The sequence below is a fragment of the Falco punctatus genome, assembly GCF_963210335.1.
Source record: "Falco punctatus genome assembly, chromosome: 7".
NCBI lineage: Eukaryota > Metazoa > Chordata > Aves > Falconiformes > Falconidae > Falco > Falco punctatus.
The window spans coordinates 37738768-37754563 of NC_137587.1; the positions used below are offsets into that span (position 1 = coordinate 37738768).

A 15796-nucleotide genomic window follows, 5' to 3' on the forward strand; every position below is an offset into this window, starting at 1 on the left:
GTAAATGGCTGGTTTCCAGTCTTTTGTTACTTCGTTTGTAGAACATTGTGACACATCTCAGCTAGGAGGGAAAAAATGGTAACTTGCAAAGTTGTGAGAGCTTAGATAGTATTTGTGTAAGACTTTGAGGGTAAGTGGTAATAGCATATTAGTCTCACATATGAGCTTGCGTGTTAAATGTAACCCATTAATGTAAGATTCTATAACAGATAACTGTAGATTCTTAAAAAATATGTATGTGCCTAAGATTTCATTGTGTATCCTTGTCAGTGTATTGGCAGGCTCTGGTGTCAGTTTTGTGATAGCTCAAAGCTTCTGCTTCTTTTAATAGATTGGTCCTGTGGTAAAAAATACTATAAGCATCACAAGATAATACTTTGTCAGTTTAAAATTATTTTGCTAGTACTATTCAGAGTGCTACTCGCTGACAGTAACACTATTGTCATACTTAGTTTCTTGTGAACTGTGATTCTACCTGGCACACACAGCTTAGGAAACAGCATAGGTAAGGCTATATACTTCAGACCCAACAGAGAACTCCCAAGGTCTACTTAAAATGGTAGCATTAACCCTGCAACTAGGCTGACCAGCAATGAAACAGGCTATAACGTGCTCATAGTTATAGATCTTAAGAAAAAAAAATATCTTCATCAAACTAATACTGAATTTACTACTTGTCCTCTTACTATTTTTGGTGAAATTCTAATTTTAACAAGAAAAATGTGCACCATTTGTCACTCATGTTCCTTAAAAATTTCAGTCTTTCTCATTAACCAGTTCAGATTTTTCCCAGCGATTGTTAAATGAGGGTCTATAATATCTTTGCAGGTATACTTTATAGCTGACATCCCTGTTTTCAGTGACTGATAATAAAAACTAACATACTATAAATATTACTCCGCTATTATTTCTCCATGGCAATAGCAGGAATGCTGACAAAATGAAGAGTGGGAGATTATGGTGCAGACAATCGGTGCTGCGAAGGCAGGCACTCCTCCACGTAAAGCCTCTGTTGGAATAATGGTCTTTAGTAAAAAAAGTCTGTCGAACTTGTGTTGCTTTTGGCATATGCAGCTTCAGCCAATGCAGCAACCAGACTGACTGGATACTGTGGACTAAAGAGGAAATGTCTTCAAAAGGTACAGTACATACTTTATATGCAAGTCTGTTCCTAATCCTATTTTTGCTTTCCTTGAAAAAAACCCCACTTCTCTTATCCCAACCCATCTTCCTTTTCCCATAGAAATAGGAAAGAAAAAAAACCCCAACTAACCAATATTTACGAAGTGTAAGACAAACCTCTACCTGCAGTGTGGCAAGTTAACCAACACATCTCCTCTCCCACAGAAGAATCTTCTCGGGAACCGCTCTTTCAGCTGTCAAGGAACAGAGCAGCCATTCAAAATCTTCTGATTCCAGTTCCACCTTAAAACTACAAGTGTTTTTTTCTTCTGTGAGCAGGACAAAGGTCACTTGTAGTAATGTAGAATTCCCCCCACCCCCCGATTGCCTATGCGTTTCCATACCAAATGACTAGTCCAACTTTGTAGAAATGTTGCTTAGCCAAAGGGGCCAGTGATATCTACAAGTTAGTTGCCTGTCTTAGTTAAGTGAAGTTGTATGGTAACAGTCATGATCTGAGGAATGCCTAAGAAGATAAGGTAAGAGAATTTGGTTATGGAAGCAGATAAAGCCAGAGATACAGAACCTAAATTATTTGTTTCCAAATACACTGCTGTTGTGAGAGGTGCTGTAATGTTATCAGCCTTTTTTTAAAGGAAAGGATTTGTGCTTATTTGTTGGTATAAGTATTAAAACATGTTATGCAAATATTTTTTACGATCCTCTTGGTTCTTAAAAAGACCAGCAATACTACGTACCTTTAGAAATTGAAGCCACTGTAGCTTAACAGGTATTTATTCAATTCACAACATCAAAAAATGATGTTTCTTATTTATGGTATGGTTAGTTTTTGAGATCTGTGCTGAGCTTGTGTTTAGCTAGAAATTGAAATTCGATTGAAATGTATAAACTATGTGTTTTGATAAAATACTTGAAATTTATGGGTACATAGAGAAAAGTTATCAAAATGTTTTGTATTTTGTATAATTTCTTACATGTATTTTGTTATAATTTTATACAAAATTATAATAAAAATATATTTTGTTATTATTTGTATTAGCCTAGATTTATTGAAAAAGGGAGATATTAACTGCAATTAATAATTTGGCAGGCATCATATTTGATCATGCACATCATTATCCTTGATGGAAGTCCCAGTTCCCACTTGTGCTTTGTAAGTATCTTCTAGCAAGACTTTCAAATGTAGATGTTTAAAGTTTTTAAAACTAGCAGGTCTGGATCTCTCCTACTCCTTTTTTGTGAATAGACAGAAGGAGGAAAATGAGCTTTCCTACCTTCTGAGATCCAAGTTTTCTTCAGTTTTACAGTAACTTGCTAAGATGCTTTTTGGAGCATAGGAAATTTTTTTTCAGGCTTTGGAAGTGTCACAGGAAAATAAGTATTTTTAATTAATGTAAATTTTTTTCTTTTCATGTGGTTTTATTTTAAATAACAGGTACTTCTATTTATAGCCAGAAAGTCTCAAGAGGTCGGACATTTAGGGTGGGATCCATCTTACCCAGCTATAGTAATGTAGGAGTTAGGCGCCTAGTCTCACTCACTCATCTAGGCTCCTTCTATAGATACATAGGGATGGGGAGGGAAGGGGGAGAGGCAGTTCTGCAGGCAACTCATTCCACGCTGAGATACCCATCCCACTATCTAAATCTTTTGGTCTTTGAAGGTGCCTATCTCTCTATTGATTTAAGATGGAGCCTGGATGACTGGCTCAGATTAGAGAGCAAAGTTTTGGATGGCTACAGTTAGGATGGGTTTCCTCACATCTGGCAGAACAAAATCTCTACAAAGCGAGTATGGGTAGGAGTGTCGGGGATTTTTGTGTATGTGTATTACCAAAAAAACCCAACCTGTCCTTTCTAAATAGATGAGTGGATTACTTTATTACAGAATACAACTCTCCTTTCAAAAATTACATTTTGCATTTGCTGTAATGCAGGAGGAACTGGCCGTGAGCAGGTAAGCAATTTTATAAGTTGAGTCACAGAAGTATTTCTAACTTGCCAGGCAGTTAACATGCAGGTAGGTGCAGAGCTATGTAACAGGTGATACAAACAAAACAACTCAGTATTTCAACGAGAGTTTCATAGCAAGTAGCCTAAAATCTTGAGTGAAGTAGTCTGTGAAGTAAGTGTGTACATGTAAAGGAAAAGTATTTTGACTTTTTACTGTGGCCTTAAGTAACCTTTCATTCCAGAATCAAGCTGACTTCCTAAGGCTGCAACAATAAGGAATTCATACTGAACAACAGTCATATGCTGCCATGTCTGAATTCATATATAGCCAGTGCATTTTAAACACCACCAAACCTGTTCAGAGATAAACTATAAGTAATAATCTAAAGGAAACACTTTGATGTCTGTTTTGTATACAGTATTTGAGACACGTGAACAGGAGAAAGATACTTTTTCATCGCTACTTTGTAATATTCTAAAGTGATGTTATGCTGGACAAGATGACTAATGTTCTAAAGTTTCCATAGTGCAATCCACTAAATGCATCATTCTGAAAAGGAGTACAACTAAAGCAGGACTGAAGCCGTATGATCTGTACGTAGCATAGCTGTGTGCACTTCCTAGGGATTTGAGTGTCGATACATCATGTGTTTCAGCCCTGCAGTTGGTGGATTAGAGATATAATTTCTTTAAACAGTAACGTAAATTGTACACTTAATCCAATACACATGATGCAAAAGAGCGTACTTAGAACGCTGTGGCCTCATTGGGAATGTGTTGCTATACACTCATACAATTCTTACACTAATAGGTACTGTTAATTTTTTATGTTGTACGGAAGATACGGCTCTGTAAGACATTACATACCATTGCTTGTACAGATGGAAAATCTTGTTCTGCTCCCCTGTAATTTATAATGATGAAACTATTAACTATGTTCGAAGGGGTGGAGAAAAACAAAAACTCAAAATGTGCTGAGAGAGATTCTGTCTGCATGTAATTTTAGGCTTACAGTCATCTGGGCTCTCAAGGTGTTTCTTTATAAGAATATTTTTTCTTAAATTTTCAATCAGTTTTCTACATGATGAGTGTAAGTATATGTGACTAGCTAGATGATGGTTTATTAGATGAAACATTAATTAGTGAGGGGATAGAGTAACAAGGCAATCCTTCACTCTTTTCTATGTGCCACTTTTATCTTGGGTGTACCACTTCGCTAAAGTATGAAGGGAAAAAGGATGGGTCATGTTTTAAGTCCAGCCATTTTGTTTGTTACTCTTAAGTCTAAAATTGTTCTCAGGTATCTCAGCCACGATTCAGTGAGTCAAGTACTCAAGTGTTTTTAACAATTTCTGTATGAAGTGATTTAAAGTATTTCATCTCTTGGCTAAAAGCCTAATGCAGCTAATCTTCAACTTTTATATTAACCATCATTTCTTTGATTAAGATGGGCAACTATTTTATTTACTATAATTGAAAACAGTCTGTTTCCTTATGTTTACTGCTGGATCAGATGGAGGTTTGTTTTCTTGTTAAAACTGTATTTCCGTATTCAAACCCAGTAATTTAAAATATCTATCTTCTTCTAGGGTATGTCTTTTCTTGGTTAGCTTACTTGAAGTAAGTAGATCTAATAAGAAAAAACATGTAGCAGGTACAATGTTATGGAGCTCATGCTTCCTGCTGTTGTACCTGGTAATGGGTGGAAGGACTGCAGCTTGGAAGGGAAGACTAGGAAAGTCCTCTACTTGATCCTGAAGTCTGGGATATACTGGAAGATGTTTTTCAGCAATTACTGAGAGAAGGTGATGTGCAAAGGAGGCTTGGAGAGAAAAACACATCTCTGAGTGGAAGAATACTCACACGTACTAGGAGTATAAATCAAATTAAATGTGTACTTAAAAAAACAGTAATCTCTTTATACTTGGTATTTAAACAACTACATTATTAAGGAATGTTACTTCCAGGAATGTAATCTTATCTGCTTTTGTGTGTATAATCATCACAGATCTTACAGATCAAAATACACAAGGTAGGTTTCCTTCAAAAATACAATATGGAGTATTGATGAATCTGTTTAAATTAAACACCATTACCACTGTGAAACAGGATATGGTTATGATTTAAAATATACCTCTACAGAAAACATTTCTGTGCTGTATCTTTTATACATATATATGTTAAAAACCCCAACACCTTAAGTGATCATTTTTTAATTACCAAAATTGTCAGAGAATGGCTGTCTTCTATGCAGGTGTACACAATTTATTGTCAATCTGAGTTTTTCTATCACAGACACTTTTTAAATAGTGCATTTTTGTAGAAGAGCATATGCACATAGATAGTCTGACCAGATGATGTAATCTAAGCCATTTGCAGTGATATTTTTTTCCATGCTATAAACAAAAATACTGGGTTTGTGCCTTGCTGACTCTTAAGGTTCACCCTTTCTAACTGTTCTAGGTGGAGTAATGATGTTCTAGTCCTGGGAACATTGACACAAGATGATTTTGTCTCTTGAGTGCCTTTGTTTGTAATCCTCCAGAAACATATTTCTGAATAATGTTTATTTTTACTGTTGTGATCCTATGACAAGGTTTACTGCAGTTCTCAGCTGCATAAACAGAATGTCAACAGTAAAGGGAGATGAATTGTATAGGACACTGATGGGACCCTATTGAAAATGATTTTGTGAAAAACCCTAGAAGTAGTGACAGTAGAAAATTTATGACTGGTATGTGTTTAGAATCTATTTTAAGTTGATTTATTCAAATAACGTATCGTAAGATGCAGCTGAACCTCAGATTTAAAAGACTGAAAAGGAACGTGTTCAGCTTGAAGGAGTACACACAGTAATAACCTACTTGCTTGGGTATGATTAGATGCTACTTTAAAGGTTTGCTTATTACTTATGTCTCAAGTTCAAAACAAGTATTTCTATTCTATAAATGGACAAGCTACAGCACAAAGTAAAGTAACTTGAATCTTTTCTCTTTTTCTTCCAATTGCTATGTAAAAGTTCTACACAATTTTTTCTTGCCTTCTGTTTCTGTCCTAGACAGGCCCAAGTACATGTTTAAATTAGTAGCCTTAATTTAAAAAGAGGTGTGTGATAGTTAGCATTAATAAGAATACATAATTTGAAAGCAAAGTAAAAAATATTTTTACAAGATTCCTTTTCTAGTTGCATTATTCCAAAAGAATTAACTAAATCAAAGTATGCTGAAAAGTATTTGTCTTGGTGTTTACTAAAACAAGAGTGAAATCCTTTGTTAAAACTGGTATGACTCCAATTCTTAGCTTACTCAAAGAAATGCATAATGTAAATTTTTGCTAATTATTTTAAATAAGTGTCCTGAGGTCCTAATTGGGACCAAAACAATTTTCTTTTCAAGCTGTGTGTGTTATTTGTGGAACACAACAGAAGGAGTATAAGGAGAGAACTGTAATGTCAAGTATAAGAGAATCTGAATAAGGATATTTTTCTGTACAAGTAGACTAAATTAAAAGGTATACCTGAAGCATCAAGAGTAGAGAGTTAATCATAGTGCTGCAAAAAAGTATAGCTTGACACTGCTATATATATCCTCAAGATAAGTAATGAAGTTAATTATAATAAGTGGAAATGGTTTTGTTTGGATTCCCCCCAAAAAAGGGTATCCTTCCCTGTATGTTTGGTCCTGCACCAAATGCCTGTTCACGTTCTGTTTTATTAATGCCTCCTTTCTCCTCCCATAATACTCTACTTGTATTCAGTTTCGGTTTTGCCATTTTGCCTGTTTATATAGCATTCCATATGAAATACCTCACAACAGTTTCTACTTCATACCTAAAGAATTCCCCCTTAATTGCAGCAATTCTTAATATTATCAAAAGCATGCTAAACACAACAGGTTAAAACAAGAAATGAAGACTACAACTGATACTGCAGGAAAAATCTGTGTAGGCAGTAGTCATCACAGATGGGATTCATTCAGTATACTGCTGCTAGTTCTACCACCCACATAATCCCTATTAACATTTCCTCGCAAACACACTTCATTAGCTCTGAAGAAATCTGTATTGTCTGTTCCAGTAGCTAGCTGAAGTTACTGTGATGATATGGATATAAAATAGGTAAAGGTCACATCAGTTTAAAAAAATTACAGTTTTTGAAGAACATAATAATTAAAAGTGCATTTTCATTTAATGACAACCAATAATATATTTTAAAGAACCACTACTGAATTTATCCTTTATTACTAAAAGCATTCTTCCTGCAAGTACTGAGCATTAGGATAGCGTGGTACAATTTTTCTCCCTGTTCCCTATTTGCTTGTTCATTTGTCCCCATTAAGTGATACTATAAACCTGAGAAAACAGTGCACTGTCACACAGGAAGGAAGCAAGGTTCTGCCTCTTTGCTGAAGCCCAAGCTGACATTTGTGATTTGTATACAGGGTGGAGTTCTGCATTCTTTTTATTCCTCTGAGTGTTGACAGTGATGACAGTTCTTATGGGAGAGACAGCACTTTGATCATGTGAGCAGCTGGGTATGAGGAAGAAAGTTGCCTTAAATTATTTTAAGGGACACAGTGACTTAGGAAAGCTGCGTGAGTGAATGGGAAGCTAGAAATTCTCATCTGCTGCTGCTTTTCTGCCAAAAAACTAGTGGTGGTGTGCTGTAATGCAAATTATAGAGACCTTTGCTGTAAACAGGATCAGGAGATTGATCCAAATAAAAGCATAACCTGCACCACCCCACCCCCGCCCCATACTTGTTTCATTACTTTAGAGGGGAAAAATTACCTGATCCGATTCACAAATAGTTGTATCAGCAAAACCATGAAAGGCACTGTGGGTTAAGGGTAGAAACTCCACAAGCTGGTGTAGGTGCCAGAGAACTCACACTGTTAAACCACAACTAAAGACATTATAGTACCCTTAGCAGAATTTAATTGAAACTTCCAAATAATCCATTCTTATGGTGGGCAGTTAATTCTGAGTTAGGGGAGAGTAACTGTTTCCAAGTAGTTTGCCTGCAGCAGTAGAATAGATTACAGGAATTTCTTGTTTACAAGTTCTTCTTAAATTACCAAATCGGAGTCACATGCCTTTATATTCTTAAAGAGAATATTAGCTGTTAAATGTTAGTTGCTAAAGGTCATGGAATTATAGTATGAAGAGCTTGCTGTTCAAGCACTATCTTGTCACTTCTCGTTTCTCTATTACCAAATTGTTAACCAACATATTTAATGCCTCAGGGAATCTCCATCTTGCTATTCTTTCCTTCCTAGTAGCTTTACAGATTTCCGTGAATGCAACAATGCATTTCACATGTTGATTTCCTCAGTTTCATTTCAGCCATCTGGTGGTGATGTCACATATAGTCACCTGTGTCTAACAAGCACCTGATCTTTTTCCTTCCTTGGGGACTGAAAGTACAATACGCATACCAGCTCTGTATCAGGCTGTATTTGTACTACAAACAGTTGTTTGCTGTCATGATTCAGATAAACAGGAGACTAGTTCAGCTGTTTTAGTTCCTTTAGATCATTTCCGGCAACTTTACTCATCCCATTACCATGAATACACATTTGGGTTTTTTTCTCCAAGTTAGCCATTAAAGAGGTTAAGTAGGTTGGGCCCTGTGACTAATGCTTCCTTGGCTCTGACTGTATTTTGCTGCTCCCTGGAGTATTCCATAGTACTTTATTAGCATGCAGGGGATACTCTGAGATTCCTAATTGTAGGGCAACACTTGAAAATGTTCTAGAAATCGCAGAGTTCCACAATGAAAAATCCTGGCTGTAAGAGCCAGCATGGAGAGGCAAATACAGAAGGGCTTGTACTGTAAAAAGACCACATCTTGCATTAGCATTGCTATTATTAATACAGCTTCCTACTGCTAAGCTTTAATGTTCTGGGTGATTTAAAAAAAATAAATTACCACCACCACAGCAAAACTTGGTCAGGATGGTGGTGCAATAATTAGATGAGGCTTTTCAACCTCTACAGGAGTTTGCTCTTCCACCAATGCTAGAAATGTAGTAAACAGTCCGTTTTTGTCAGTGCTGATGCCTTATTACAGGTAGCAAATGAAAAATACAGTTGCCGAACTATTTTACTACATAAAGTTTACATGTAATCCTCTTGATTTTGAAGTGTCAGCAACATAAAGAGGCACCAGCTAAATGGAATAGCATGATCCATCAACATGCAGTAAGCATTTCCCCCATCAGTGTTTAATTGTGAATCATGATATTACCTCCATGGATTAAAGATGATCTTAAACAGTCATTTCCATAGAAAATGGGTTTGTTCAGGAGCTGAGGCTTGTCTATATAGACACTTAGATAGAACAAGAAACCTTTTTGTTTTAAGCTAGCTTTAGAAGTCACCTTAGCCGAATTAGAAAAAAAAAGGCATATACTCTAAGAGTACTCGCTTCAAGGGTATTCCTTTGCAATGCTTCTCTACTTACGGCTACACTCTAGACACTAGCGCTGCAAAAAAAACCCAATTACTCCTTCCACACCTCACTGTAAATAAAAAAGTCAGTTATAATGCCTTAGCTAACTTTCCTCTGTTGTCTTTTATACTGGTATGCTTCACCATAGAGGAGCAGAAAATATACAGGCAGTACAATAGGCGCTACGTATCATGGGTGTGTTCATTTCTGCTGTTGAGTCAAGGCATTGACTGAAAGTTTATTTCCTCGTTCTGTATCCTACTCAAGTAAAAAAACCAAAGAATTATTTACACACCAGTTTTACTTCCCTTACCTTTTGCAGGTATTTGTGTGCTAAGAATTACAAACAGGAAATAATATTCTGCAACCTTCATAAAAATTTCCAACAGAAATGCACTTATGGAAGAACCAGTTGTAGATGGCATTATTTCAGTAAAAATAGTAGTTCTCATAACCCTTGCTGCCCATATGTCCTTTCTTTCCCTACTAGAAAATCAAGCAAATTGGGTATCAAGAAGCATCAGTTGTTGAAGTAGGTTAAGTTTACCTAGAAGTGCAGTTAACTGTGCTCCAAGGGCAGGTTAGCAGAAGCTCCTGTTGCTTTTCAATTAAGCCAGCATGTTGACGTAGGTCAGTCCACGTACTAGGTTCTAGCTAAGGTGAAGAAATCATGCAGTGATTAATGTTGTTTCCCTAACTTGCTTACCTCAGCTCTGTAATTGAAAATTGCTAAAGCAGGTCATTTGAAGCATGTGTATTATCTTAGGAACTATAACTTAGCGATCATAAATTTGCATTACAAATGCACATATAGCTCTTTACCTGGCATAAATTTTCAATCCGAACCACTTATTAACTATACCACAACTCTGATCCACCCTGTAATCACCATTGGCCTAATATCTGTTCATTTGAAGCTCCATTTTCTTCTGGTTTTTATTCTCTGTTCCCTTCTTCTGGATGCTTTTGGTTTTAAGTAAAGAAACAACTAGTGAGTTCTTTGCACTTCTCATTCACTCCTCTCAGTGAGGAAACACTGAAAAAGCCCATATAGAAATGATGAAAGTGATGAAAGAATCAGCTAAAGCCTATCAAGTGAAGATGCAAAACCAAGGAAAACTGGAAGGTGGAAGAAAAGTCAAGAACGCATGAGAGAGAGATCTCACCTATTCCTAGCAAACTGAGTAATGCTACATCTGCCATTTAAAAAAAAAAAAAACAACTTTCAAAGAAATTATGACTGGTAATTTTACTCTACTCGTAGGTATAGCTATCAAGCTTAAGCAGAAGTATACATTTTGAAGAAATTCAAGCCAACACAGTGTTTGGAATGTTTACCATCAGCAGGTAAGGTTATCAAGCTCCTGAGTATTCAGATAAAAAATACTGAAGTGATGGCCAGATACTACAGACAGGAAGATTGAAAAGCAAAATTTTAATCACGCTTGAGGATTTAAGATGTTTCAGTGAAGTAGTTAAAAAGATGTACGTAAGCATTAAGTCATGAAAATTACTTGAGCCTCTTAAATCTCCCCAAAAGCAGATTAGGCTAAATTTAAACAAAACATGACACGAAGTCCAGTTTTTGTTTTCTACACTACATATACTTGGTACAGAATTCAGTTCTAAAATAATTTTCTTAAGACAATACAGGTTCCTAGAGTCTCCAAAATATACTACTAGCTATAGAGTTACTTTAACAGCTATCTTCAAAAACCACTGATGACCCATCCTAGTAATACATACATTACTTCTAAATTTTCAGGAAAAAGGAAAACTCTTTGAAGTCAGTTAAATGTTTGCTTGTGTTCATATTAACTGCTGCTACAGTGAGTGATTTCATTATTCCCTTTAAATTCTGAGATTTTCATAAGCTAAAATGGCAGATGAGGGCCCATGTAATATCAATTTTCTCACACAATAAGGGCATGTTTTTAGTTACTCCTTTGCAAAGTTTGTGACAGAAGGAAGAGCCTTTCAGAATTCCCTAGCTCTACTGAATATGAAAGACAAAAAAAGACAGTAACCAATACTGTACTTTTTAAAGATTTTTGTAAACATTTTGCATGGTGTTTTAATAAAAGTACAGCTTTTGCTTTTAAACCTTGCAGAACTAAGAACTCTGTACAAAAAAAAAGAAGTTTTAATAGTAACTTTTTGTACTTTTAATTATTGCACAAGTTGAAAAAAAGCTAAGAATTAAGTCCTCACACTTGGCATACTATTAAGTGACATTTTAAAAGTAAATGGAGTATTTCAAAAGTTTTAGCCAAAATGGTATCATTAGGGGGAAAAAAGGCTTTATGCTACTTTAAGAAACATTGGCTAATTCTATGAAGAATTTTAGTTATAGAAATACGGTCTTTTTCAAAGCACTAATGGAAAAGTTTAACATGAAACTTGGAAGAGCTGTAGAAAAAAAGTGCTTATTCTATAAATTAGGTTAGCAATACACTCCAGCATACTTTGTCCAACATCTTTAATTCCTTGTTCTCAGTGGATTTATGCTTTGTCTAATTACAGCAGATGAATCGGGTACAGTTTTAGAATTAACTTCCCTATGGCTGTAACTTGCTTCATTTAAGTAAAGATGATGAACCACCAAATTCATACTCCAAGAAGAGAAGAGGTCTTTAATGATGGCCAGCACCAGAGGACTCTGAAACAAAGACATGATTTAGACTGTTCAAACAGTAGAACAGATCAATTCAGGAATGTAGTTTAGAACCTAGAACAGACAACTGTATCTACATCACAGCACAGGAATTGGCAATTTCAACTGCCCTGTCAAATAAAACAAAACCTTCAAACTACTTACATAAACTCAGCCAATACTAAAAATCCTCTTTTGCAAGTTTTAAAGCACTATTATAGGCAAACATCCATTCTTCCTCAGTTTTGGTATGTTTTTTCCTAAATCAAAGTTTATTTATGCTATTATCCTTAAGTCTTCTGGGCAGTATTTTCACTAATTACACATTTAAGCATGTAAGTAATGTTTGCATATATAAATTCAAGTGGGAGCAAATGGGCTACCTATCATTGTGCAGAAAGTTAAGTGAGATGTAGCAGCTCATGAAAAATTAAATTCCAGTGTGATGTTAGAAAAAACTGTCCATAAGTATCTAAATACTATTTCATAGAAGATATAAAAACACAGGTACAAGTTTAAACTTCTCGGTTTCTTGACAGCTAAAATAGCAGCTACTCTTAAGACTGAGATTGAAATTTAAGTAATTCCATTAAATGGTTGTTATTTAAAAGAATTCCTCCCCATGCCCCCCCAGTCAAGGCATACAACTTCCATTCTACTCCTAACACCTATGCAAAGGACAATTAAAGACAGAGATAGTATCTGTGCAGATTCAGATGTTTCTAGGTTATAAAACCATCAATACAACCAAACCTACATATTTTGAAGTAGTTTTAAAACATTTTCTAAATCTCTAACTTAAACCCCAAACTTACATAAAAATACGATGAACTAGTTTTTACTGCACTCAAAAAAATACAACAGGGTACTGGATATTTAATACTTACTATCTGCCACTGCTTTTTTGCCTGGAGAAAAAAAAGCAAAAAAAAAGCTGAACAATGACAACTAAAAAACATGTGTCCTATTTATTTTTTACAGATAAATTTCTATTAATTATACTACTTATGATTTGCTTATTTAGCTTGAACAAGATTTAACAAGTGTGCAACATGTACTTTTCCATGGTGTCAGTAAACATTATGTTGATTTTTTAAGTCATTTGTTTTTAGTTAACCACGACTCCATGCATTTAGAGACTGTAGCATCAAGATTCTTACTGTAATCCAAAAGAAACATACACAGAACGATACTTTTACATAATATATGGGTTTATATACACACAACATACTGATGTTAAACTGAAGTGAAAGAATACAGTTTACTTTAAAATAAGTAAAATAGCTTATTTTACATTCCTGTTGTAATTGTTCTACTAAAATACTGATTCACAGTGATCACACAAAAATAGATGGAAAAAAATTCTTCAGAAGGAAGACAGTAATAAGAGGTTGTACAAGCTCCACGCTTGGTAATATTATGAATAAGGCCATGAGCAACCTGATCTAACTTTGATCTAACTAATTAAAGCAGTGGTTTTGGACCAGGTGAGTTCAAGAAATCCCTTCCCATCTAAATTATTCTAAAATATACTTTTCTATAAATGTATGTATTATTTGCAAAACTGTTCCCCAAACTACGGAAAGGGCTACAACTATTAAAAGCTATTTTCGCTTTAAAATAATGCTTAGCATACAGTTGCTCCATATCAAGGTTTTGGCCCTTAAAACCCTACACCACCACATCTATTATCTAAATCATAAATAAAAATAAAAGCAGCATGACATGAACACAAACTTTTAAGTCTGTCAATTTTGAATTCTTGAAGTTAAAGCAAAAGTTAAACTACTTTTATATTCCTCTGGCTGTTCAACTGCTTATATTTACTTAAGCTTGTAGGTGTAGTGCAACAGTTTTGGACATGCTACGAGCTATTTGGACAAAGCTCAAGTAACGTTGAGGTAACATCATTCAGCTGTTCCCACAGCGAGGGGTTTCCTTCCCTGTCAAGTTTATCTACAGGTTATAAGATTTCATTGTTCATAACAGCTAATAAAGGATTTGACTTGCAACTTTTTCAGCATAGTCTAAATTGAAGAACAGGGCCTTTAAGACACTGTAATCTCTTGTACCCTTCTGTTTTGGGGGACGTGGTCCACTCAAATTTATTATTTTTACATTAGACTTTCTGTTTCTTCCTGTGAGAAAGTGATCCAATGTCATGCAGTAACACACACTTTAATGTTCAATGATGCACCCCCCATTTTGAGGAGCATCAGCCCAAAATAAACTAAGTGCTTTAATTTTCACAAGTTCACATGGGAAAACCTTTTAAAAACTGTATTTTTTTGCATATTTTGAGAAAAACCTCAAAACCATAGGGATTCTAAAAAAATTTCTAATCAAAGTAAGTTCTAGTTCAGAACAGTCTTACATTCCCCTTTGTGACAAATCTACAGAAGTCTGTGGCTACATTGCAAGTTAGATGTGTGTTTTTAAAAACAATTCCTACATTACCTGTCTTCATAATGTAGGCACAGTTACACTGATATTTGAATATTTTGTTAGTGTAACCTTCTACAGTGAGCGTATTAAAACTTGTAATTTTTTATAGCAAAGACCTGGCCTTAAGTAACAGTGTTAATTTATTATTTGCTGAATATTTTCAATGAGTGATTTCTAACTGTTAAGGATATTCTCATCTATAAAACCATATCTATAAAGTAACACCCGATGAAGACTATAATATATAACTTACCACCATATGAAATCTTGTAATAGACATAAGCAGTTAATGCTACACCAACCCATATTTCTTGGTACACAGTGGTGAAGTACAATTTCATGGCTCTCAATGACTTTGGAAGCATTGCCTGCACCATCTGAAAAGTACAAGAAGTTTTGTCATGGTGAATTTTGCAACTGTATTCCTACCTGCTATATTTTTAGTATATATAGACATATAAATATTTATGTATATACACACTCCTGATACAGATCAGCAGCAGTTTACAGATTAAAAAAAATAATCCCAAACTCGCAAAAGTACTTATTCCAAAGCAAAGCGATGAACATTCAGAGTTAAGGTTACAATTTAGGGGCTATAACAGTAAAATATAATAAATTACAGCTGATTAAAGCGTTCCAAGATGACTCAATGGAGCATTTACAGAGTAGCAATATCTAGGCTCCTCTCTCCCTATCAGTGACAGTTTTTAATGTTTCCAGATTCTCTCAGGAAGAAGGCCTCATTCCAGACAAGGCAGAGTGGCTCCTTCCTTGCACTACCAGTTAAGTTTCCCTTTCTCCTCCACAGCTGTCTCTCCCAACATGGTAATTTCTACTCAAAATAGCAAAATGAATGATGTTAAGCTACTGAATTAATGATTTATCGTGAATATTTTACTTTCAAAATATGACCCAAGAGAAGAAGCCTATCATTTTTTTCTTTCTGTGCAGCTTTATTAAACAGAAAACTCCAAGATGTTTTAAAATAAAGCTTACCCTAACTCTCATGCAACATGTTAGTACACATTTGTACCACACTGTGCTGAAATACTACAAGTTCTACTGTCTTTCATACAGCACTTCAATAGTCACTATTTATGCTTATTACAAGCCAATGAAGCCAGCTATATATGCCTATAGACTATATAT

The 15796-nt window shown here is 35.2% G+C and overlaps 1 long non-coding RNA gene across 1 annotated transcript; it reads left to right on the forward strand.

The window, feature by feature from the left end:
* Positions 1 to 999: 999 nt before the first annotated feature.
* On the forward strand, positions 1000 to 12190 carry LOC308066918. The gene is made up of 2 exons (XR_013929367.1): positions 1000 to 1139; positions 1244 to 12190. It is a non-coding gene; the product is annotated as an uncharacterized lncRNA (long non-coding RNA).
* Positions 12191 to 15796: the final 3606 nt, after the last annotated feature.